Here is an 8,531-nt window from a genome sequence, read left to right as displayed (position 1 = left end):
AGGACTCATCAGAGGATCAGTATGGCTTGGGAGGCCAGACGGCTGTTCTGCCCACACATTTGGGTGGAATGAAACTACTTTTAGACCTGGCAGCCCAGCCTTACTTACATATAGGTAAAGAGATGCCACTGGAGCCATCTTCACATTATGGCAAGTGTGCATACAGCCTGCACATAGGTGCATACATCGGATAGTATAAAGGAACCAATGCACATTTCTGTGTGCTTGCTCTGGTCTTTAGGATAGGAACCCAGTTTCTGTTAAGAAATTAGAGGTACCATGCATCCTGCAGGGTAGGTTTTTAGACTAAATAAATAAATAAAATACCAAACAAGCAAACAAATTAAATTATACAGGTTTTTAAGGTGACACCACATTGTAAATTGGCAATGTCTCATTTTTAAAACCGAACTCATCGGTGGGCTATGATGGTTCTTAGTGGTTATTAAAGAAGCATTTTCATATACTTAGAAGCATTTCGAAATGCCTTATTGGGGCGGTCCCTTGAATTTTAAAGCAATGGATGCCTCCATGTTCGGGTCTGCTTGCAATTGCAGGAAAGTTCTTTAAGAATGCCAAGGCACTAAGAGGATTGTTCCGGATCTCCTCTAGTGTTGTTTCCACAGTTTGACAATCCAGGGGATCTGGGACCAGATCAGAGACTTCTGACATAAACTTTATACAGTGATAATTCCAGGCCTTGGTTTCCTATCTTTCAGGGTGCTGGGTTGCATGAAATGCATGAAAATGCACAGATGTAGTTTTGCATGGCATGAAGGTAAAGAACATCAATGGATAATTAACATCCCTTTAAAGGGAGGGGGCTTCCTTTGCTACCCAGGAATATAAATAAGTTATTTAATTTGATCAGTACAAACATAGCGCTATGATCACAATGACTGTGTAAATGCAAACATTGCTGTGTAAAGGTAGGGAAATTTTTTAAGCATTCTGAAGGTCTGGGGAAAAGGGAGCTCAAGAGGCAACTCATTTTCCTGGCAGTGAAATAAGGGTCAATTTTGCAACCTGGGGTGTTGCTGCTTGTCAAGTGATTAAGACAGTTGCCATTTTAGGCATGTGGATAGAACGCCTTTTCCGGGGTGAAGTTTGGGACTTACTCTCCTCGGTCAGTGCCGCTTCCCTGCAGCTGCCCTGGGCTATGGGTTCCCTTGCCATGTGGTAGTTTCAGTGGGACCTTGTTTAGATCAGGACTTTTGCCAATCACTGCACTCCAGTTTGGGGGTGGCGCTGTGGGTCAGTGAGCTAGTGGCGAGCTTTTGCCTAGCGTTTGAAAATGGAATTATGAAGTTTAAAGTTATTAACGAGGTTTTTCCTTTAGGTGCTGCTGGCTGTGGGACAAGACAAAGAGTCAATGCCACAGCCTGGTCTTTTCGGCCACCCACTGGGCCAAGCGGAGAGGGCCCAGAATGCGGACAGTCCGGCTAGCAAGGCCTTTGGGTGACAAGCTGAGGATGTCCTTGCGATGATAAGAGCAAGGTGGCCTGGAGTGCAGATGGTCTGGTCAGGTATTCTGCTTCACCATGAATGACAGAGACATGGTGCAACGTGTGGTGACTGACCTTGCAATGATAAGAGCAAGGTGGCCCAGAGTGCAGATACTCTGGTTGGCTATTTTGACTTGCCATGGAGGGCACGGCCCTGGTGTTTCAAGTGGAGGCTGACCTTGCGATGAAAAAGCAAGGTGGCCCGGTAGTGCGGGTGTGGGGTCGGTTATTCTGCCCCACCACGTATGGCACAATGGGGAGACCCCCACTAGGCATAAAGCTACCCGCCAGTTGAAGAAGGTCATGGAGGGTGGTGGAGTTCCAGGACCCGTATAGGGCTGACAGGGTGCACCTATCAAACAAGGGCAATGCGTTAATTTTGCTGGACTTGCGGCAAGGGATTAGATCAACCTTGGGCTTTTGGTGGGGAGCAAAGACCAAAGCAGAGGCTTGGTTTTGGCTGTGGCAGGTTGGTGCGGGCAAGAAACCGGAACCGGTGAGCACCTTACGGCATTTTCCCCATTAGGGAACAGGGGGTCATCAGAAACTGCCTTCGGATTTCTAAGGTCCAGGGTGGTGAACGGTGATCACCTCCTCTGGGAACCTCTTAGGGTATGCTCCTCTCTGCAAGTTGGAAGGCTTCAGGGGTAGGCGCTCCTAGGTGGCGACCAGTTTGCTGGGCTGCCGGTCGCGAGCCAGACCGATGGCTCAAGACTGGAGCTGGGTGACCCGCCCGAGAAAAGGGCAAAGAGGTTGGTCAGGGGAGTGACACCTGCCTTGCCTGTTCCGTGCTCACTTAGCTGGTCCCTTGCTGCAATATAGTTAATAAAGTGGCCCTTGTTTACTTCCAAACTGTTGTCTGTCTCGTTATTCCGCCTGGGGAACAACTTACAGGGCTTTTTTTCTGGGGGAACACGTCAGAATGGATTTCCAGAACCTCTTCAACAAAATTCTTTTAAAAATGTTTAAAAGTTCAAGAGTTTTCAGTATACAGATTGAAAACTTCATTTCCCTTTTGAGAGTTCCAGTACCTCTCCCTTCCCCCCCCCCAAGCCCAGATCTTACATTTTATGCACAATTATATTAAAACCAAAGATTTTAAGCTCTTCGGAACCACATCAGGTTGCACCAAATACTAATACAATGGACCAAACTTCAGCAAAATCAGAACAATGCTTAATTCTATTCACCTAAACCATTTGCCTTCCCATCTGGTACTTGCAGGATCATCAAGCTTCTCCCACACTTTTGTCTACCTCAGGAAAGCCCATTAAGCTATTGTTTTTCTGGCAAACGTGTCATCCCAGCCCCAGGGTACATTTTGCCCTATATCTGAAACACCCTCCCCAGCAGCTTGTGTGTGTTCGTGGATCCCCCCACACACACCCCTCTTCTACTCTTTCACTTCCCAAAATGATGGCCATTTTGCTCTTTGGCTGCTGTTTTTGTGGATCTCTTCACCCTTACCTAAAATTCTCTCCCATTCCTCCCTGTTTTCTTAGTTAGTTCTTCTGTGTATTTCTGTGTGTATGCGTTTTTGTTTTATTTAGTTAAAACCTTTCCAGTTGAACATCTATTTGGTTTATTTGAGAGTTCTTTTAAGGGGAATATACATGCAAACGTATACGTAAGTGGGGAATCCCAGTTACTTGTACCTTGCTCTGTCTCCTTTGCTAATTCCTCCAACTAATTAGGAGACTGCCCATTTGGGTAACAATAGTTAGTTGATAGTCTGGTTCATTTAGCAGAGTTAGTCTTAGCTACAGTTTCATAGCTAGATTCGTGTCTGGTAGCACCTTAGAGTCCAGCAATATTTTGGAGGTATGAGCTTCCAAGCGTCAAGGCTCCCTTCATACATGTATCTGACAAAGGGAGCTTCGACTCTCAAAAGCTCATACCCCTCAAGTCCTGTTGGTGTCTAAGGTGCTACTGGACTCAAATCTAGTTGTTCTACTGCAGATCAACATGGCTACCCTCTGAAAATACAGTTTCATGTGATATACAAATTTGGTATCCTGGCTTATTCACGGCTGGTTCCCTGTAGACACTTTCCACCCAAGTGCCTACAGAGCCGCCTCATATGAGGGGCTCAGAAACTAAACAGCTCTTGTTTTGGCCAAATTTCAGTGGCAGGCTGTCTCTCCACATCCTTGGCTTTGAGCCTTCTTGACAACAAATTCACCTCTTCTCTCCAGCCTCCTCTCTTTTAAAGACCCAAAAATTCAGCATATGCATTCCCAACTAACTTTGGGGGGAAATATCACCAACAAAGCCCTAACTTTTTAAAAAACCTGTGCTCTGGAAACAAACAGGTTTTTCAAAAACACCCATTGCACACTTATTAGTAGGGCTGCCAATTCCAGGTTGGGAAATTCCTGGAGGTTTAGTGAGGTGAGGGACACAGTGGGTAAGAATGCCATAGAGCCCACCATCCAAAGCAGCCATCTATCTGGAGAACATCTGAAATTCTGGGAGATCTCTAGGCTCCACCTGGATGTTGACAACCCTACTTATTTACAGAAACAATGGACGGGGGATGGAGGCGTGGATGAAGGGAAGGCAACACACATTGCCTACACTCCATGTAAGTCTCCCTCACCTTTTTATACCCAATCTATTCACATTAGAGTTGACTGTTCTTACTACAACAGAGTTGTTTTGTCTGTTGAGTAACACACATTTAATACACATCACTCATGTGTTTACTGCATGACTGAAACTGGTGCGGCATATGTAGGCGCTTACAGGGGCTCTGCAGGCTGTTGTTGCCATGCAAGCCTATCGATGTGTTTTTATGGAATATGAAGTGTGCAAAGGGACTGTACAATATGGAGACCTGGGAATACCTGTTGAGACCGCACACCTGAAAGACGGACACCTTCCTTTAGCGTTGCTACAACAGTGATGGTCCAGAGTCACCTGCCATCTAGCCTGTTCCATAAGCCTGCACTAAGCCTCAGATGCCATGCCATGGAAAGGCACAAGGACAGAGAACTTTAAACTCCATTAGGAGTTTCTTCAAGCACATGTAGGAAACCCCCCCTCCTCCAAACCTGCAAAGTTGCAGGTAGCTCTGAGACTCCAATAATAGTTGCTTAGTAACTAATTGCTCAACCATCAGCCAGCGGGCTAGGGCCATCAAGAGACAATAGCCCTAGCCTGATGATTCAATCATCCATCCAGGTGCCAGTCCTCAGTCTAAGTTTCTAGCTCTCAATATTGACCACTCCTTAGTCCCCCTCCCCTCTTCCAGCCAGCCAATAGTATGTTTTATGGGACGGACTAACAGAAGGTGTCACAGGGGGATGTGGCCAGCCTAGCCTGCCCCCCCCACACCACATTATAAAAGATGCTGACCGATCACATGGTCTTTCTCCTACCCTCTCCACGAACCCTATCGAAGCTTTTAACCCTCTTATATCCAGCTTGCTATCCACATACCCTACCTCCATCTTTAACCTCTAGTCTGCAGCTAGAGTCCATGTGGTTCTGCTGGTTCAGAGCATGTGATCCCCATTTTCTATTTCTAAATCCCTCCATTCTTCCATTGGAACTGCTCAATCAATTAGGACAGGTAAATGTCTCCCAACCAACGAATATCCTGCTCATGCAAATGTGATAATTATCTGTCTTTATTTCTTAGTATAAGTATAAATGTGTGCGTGTTTGTATATTGTTTGAATGATACATATCCTCCAGTAAAAAGACATTGTATTTTACTGAATACAGTCTCTGTGTCTGTTCTGGTACTTACAGCAAAGGTGGGACTTCTGTATACATTGGTGTGAACCCTAATTTTCCTATTGCCAATTAATAATCATAACCTCCCCTAGACTAATTGATAATTCAAGGCAATTTGGCTAACACTGTGTATGAACACCCTAGTATGTGACTGGCAGATAGTGTTTGTGGAGAGTGAAAAACCTGTCGGTTTATGAATCAAAGGATGGAGGAATACAGAGTCTATGTCACGGCAGGGCCAGGGAGCGTGGGGCAAACAAGCAAAGTCCAAGGCCAGTCCGAGGTTCAGCCGAGCAGGTCAAGCAGCACAGTTCAAACAAGTCCAAATCAGTTTCCAAAGCCAGCGTCAGATATACCAGAAGTCAAGGTTCATAAATCAAAACGAAGCCAGAGAAACGCAGAGACGAAAGCAGGGTCACCGAGTGTCAAGGAGCTGAAGGTCAAAAACCGAGGATCAAACCAACAAGGGTTTCAAGGAGTCTGAAGCAGGAATGCACGGAGCGTCTGGTCCTGTCAATCGAAGTTGCCAGCACATCTTTTTGCCAGCAGCAGGTTTGCTGATATAGCGTGCTGGCTAATTATCTTGTTAACTTTTGCTGAGCAAGGTTATGCTTCTGCTAATACTCAGGGCTGAACGAGCGTCTGCCACGCATGCGTGTGGCTTTCCTTCTTTCGTTCAGCTCCTGTCTTCGCTGACTCCTGAGCCGGTTCACAGGTGGCGGCGAGTTGGGGGGTGAATTGTCTGTGGTAAGCAGAGCCTGATCCGGCGCAGGTGTCTCTTGGGAGGCTCTATCCTCCTCAAGACTTAGAGAGTCTTCTGCTAAAGGAGCCAGTTCCTGGCTGTAAGTCTCTGCTTCTGGATGTTCCTCAGGGGCTTGTGGTGCCAACTCCACGTGCTCCTGGCTGTCAGGTGCTTCATCAGGGGCAGGCATGACAGTCTCCAAGGGATGTGCAGCTCAAAAACATTGAGTTTTTCAATTCCGTATATGAGGCAGCTGAAAAATATCGTTATTTGCAGTTTCCAAATACTAGTTTGGTATTTGGATCTGTTTTTGGGGGGGATTCTTATATTTTTGGCTCCATTGTTCCCTATGAGAAACACTTTTCAGGGGGACTGGAGGGGCCATTTTTAAAGCTACTGGCACCACAATTGTAGCAGACCTGCTGGTGCATGTCCTTATAGCCACCAAATTTCAAGTCAATTGAACCAAGAAGCCAAATTCTATGGGTCCCAAACAGGGTGCCCTAGTCACCCTCCATTGATTCCTGTAAGGGGAAAATGTAAAATCTGGGAATTGCTGCTTATGTGCAACCCCAGAATCACCCAGGCCAAACCGAAGAGGAATGCTGCTGTAAACCTAAAAAATGTAAAATCAGAGACTCCGGCCAATGCAATGTACAACCTGAACATCTACAGAAATGTAAGACCTGAGAATCCACCACAAAATACAACCTGACACGACTCAATTTGAGCAAAGAACATAACTTTGCAAAATCAACAACAAAATTTTTTAAAAAAAGGGAATATCCTAATACAAGTCAACCTGGCAAGCCGATACCAAGCCTAGGAAGACACAAGACATTCCAGAGGGGAAAAACAGTCCTGGGAGCCTTCAAACACTGGCTCCCGATACTCCCAGTTAATCCCAAACATTTCTGGGATTTTTCGGGAGCCATTTACCAGTATCCTGGAAAATCCCAGATACCATTTGGAGAGGCAAACATATAAAAAAAACAGCAATAAGGTATTTTTCAGAGATATGTTGGGCTCAGTTATACCTGAGCACACATTCCTAGTGTCATGTATAGCATGAAGCAGAGTTGAGGCACCAAACAATGGCTTCTTTTAACAGTGGCTGGTTTGTGAACACAGGAAACAACTCAAAAGCAACTCAAGTCCTGGGTTGCCTTGACAAATACTGGTTTCCTTATCTCCCCACCAGAGACCTGGCTGATATCCCAGCCTGCACTGTACTGTCCAGTTGAAGTTAAAGCCTCACAAACTCCCTTATGACTGATTTCTCTCTGTTACCAGAGACCAAAGCCATTATTAAACCATGATTTGGTAGGATTTCTGTAGGTGTAAATATAATTAAGACAAACTGTGGTTTATAAGTCCTAACAAGTTAAGTTTCTGGTTTGAGAGATCCAAAATAACTATAGTTAGTGGAATGGCCTACATTTACACAATCATGCTAACCATAATAAAATTAAACATTTTTTAATGGGTCTGAATTGAGCCTCTGTGACACTGAGCTCTACTGTTAGTATGGGACCAGGGAACAAAGACATATACATATCATGTATTTAATTAATTAATTCACATTATTTATAGTCCATCTTCCTCACTAGGACTCAAGGTGGATTACACAAAATGTGTCAATACAATCAACAGTCTCTCTCAATATTCACCTCTTTCTGGATGATTGGAACATCTTGTTGCAGCTGTTCTAAATAGAGTAGCCGAACTATTGCAAGCAGCCCTAATAGCCCAGATCAACCTGATCTTGTCAGAGCTTGGGAGCTAAGCAGGGTCAGTACTTGGATGGGAGACCACTATGTTGAGGAAGCCAATGGCAAATCAACTCTGCTCATCTTTTGCCTTGAAAACCATATGACGTGGAACTTCATGGGGTCACCAATGTGATCTTACAGCACACTTTACTTTTAACTTTTGTGATGGTTTTTATGAATACTGTGATTTCATATTTCTTGAATGATACTTTTTTCTTTGATAAATTTCATTCTGGCTATAGAGCTGAACTGAATTTGGAGAAGAGACTGATTTGGTAACCCAATGGATGATGGTCATCTGAAAATTCACAAGTTCCCTTATGCTAATCTTGCTGGACAACTCAGCTGCCTCCGATATATCGATCATATCATTCATCCAAATGAACTAAGGGCAGTTTTTACAGGGGCACATTTTTAAACAAATTGATGAATCTTGAAAAGGAACCTCTTTGTTAAAAAAAACCACTCTCAAACCACAAAGAACTATCAGATCAATAAACAAACAAACAAACAAACAAACAAACAAATGGTACCAGGGTACATTCTGAGTGCCTAAAACAAAGCTAAGTATTGCATGTCTGGTTCTGGTCAGGGCATGGATGCCTGATATATACTGTCATGAGTTCCCAGAAGCAAATACAAATCTGCTTTCTCCAAGCTCTGTATTACATGTACTATATGTATAAATACCTATGAATTCACAATGTTATTTTTAAATTTATTTTATTTGTATTTACTTTATTGATAGCCAGTCTTTCTTGCTGATACTCA

The sequence above is a fragment of the Gekko japonicus genome, unplaced genomic scaffold, assembly GCF_001447785.1.
Source record: "Gekko japonicus isolate JY-2015 unplaced genomic scaffold, Gekko_japonicus_V1.1 scaffold478, whole genome shotgun sequence".
NCBI classification, from domain to species: Eukaryota; Metazoa; Chordata; class Lepidosauria; order Squamata; family Gekkonidae; genus Gekko; species Gekko japonicus.
Note: the sequence above shows the minus strand (reverse complement) of the source record.